Here is a 203-nt window from a genome sequence, read left to right as displayed (position 1 = left end):
CATACCCCAAAAAAAAAAAAAAAAAAAAAAGTGACATCAAAACTCCTACAAAAGGAAATAGCAGTGTGTATGCAGGCATACACACAGCCCTTAGAAACTCAATCTTAGACAGAGTTAGAGTATGTTGATGACAAAGATACCATGCACCATCCTTTGAACTCATCTGGTGGCAAGTGTAATAACACTCGTATCTTTACCTTTCC

The sequence above is a fragment of the Lipotes vexillifer genome, unplaced genomic scaffold (assembly GCF_000442215.2).
Source record: "Lipotes vexillifer unplaced genomic scaffold, Lipotes_vexillifer_v1.1 scaffold1232, whole genome shotgun sequence".
In the NCBI taxonomy this organism is placed as follows: domain Eukaryota; kingdom Metazoa; phylum Chordata; class Mammalia; order Artiodactyla; family Lipotidae; genus Lipotes; species Lipotes vexillifer.
The sequence above is the reverse complement of the archived record's forward strand: the minus strand, read 5'-3'. Positions refer to the sequence as shown.